Source organism: Aedes albopictus, chromosome 2 (assembly GCF_035046485.1).
Source record: "Aedes albopictus strain Foshan chromosome 2, AalbF5, whole genome shotgun sequence".
Taxonomy (NCBI): Eukaryota; Metazoa; Arthropoda; class Insecta; order Diptera; family Culicidae; genus Aedes; species Aedes albopictus.
The window spans coordinates 463,171,846-463,172,849 of NC_085137.1; positions in this window are offsets into that span (position 1 = coordinate 463,171,846).

Genomic DNA, 1,004 nt, shown 5'->3' on the forward strand with positions numbered 1-1,004 from the left:
TTTTTTTTTTTAATTTTTTTTTCTTGTGGATTGCTACCACTAGTCCTTAAATAACGTCAATACATAATCATTTGCTTTGAATACCCAAACAACAATTGTCGCCTACCTTGTGTGTAATGTGTGAAATCAGAGGTTTCAATGGTACCTCTATTAGGAAAGTAATATTGATCCTTTTCATATTCATATTATTTGGATGATTTTTCCTAATCAGGACGATAATTCTTCCGATTCCTTGAGAAATTCAGATGACTGAAATTGTTGATGATCCTCGAGAGTCTCCTTAATGAATTTCTCTATATATTTACTTAAGGCTCTCTTCAAGGATCGCTCCAGGGATTCTCTAAGGCGTTAATTCAGGAGTTCCTCCAGAAAATTCCCAAGGGATTCTTTTGGAGGTTCTTCCTCCTTCTCTTGAGATAAAAAATCCATTATTTAGAGATTCTTTCAGAAAATTTTCCAGGGACGCCTCAAAGATTAATTCAGGAGCTCCTTCTGAAACCACTTCAGGATATATTTCCAGGCGTTTCTCCAGAAATATCTCAAGTAATTCTTCTTGGAATTACTGCACAAAATTCTCCAATTTTTCAAGCATTTTTAAGAACTTTTACATTTGATTTAAATTTACTCCGCAAATTTCTCTACAGAAATCGCTTCACCGAATTTTATCCACTATGTAATATCTTTCGGACATTTTGTAAGATTTTTTTTAAACTGCTCCAGAAATATCTCCAGGAATTCTTCCAGGGTTTGTTCCAAATCATTATCCAAGAAGCCCTTCAGAAATTGATCAAGAGATTTATTTAAGAATTCCTTCAGTGCCTTTGTCTGCAAGTTTTGAACAAATTCCCAAAGATTTTTCTCTGAAACTTCTTGCAGAAACTTTTTCGATATTTAATTCCGAAATTTATCATGGGTATTCTTCAGAAATTAATCAAGGGATTTTCTCAAAAACTTCTCCAGCATTGTTTTTCCAAAAGTATCTCATAAAATTCTTCTAGATTTTT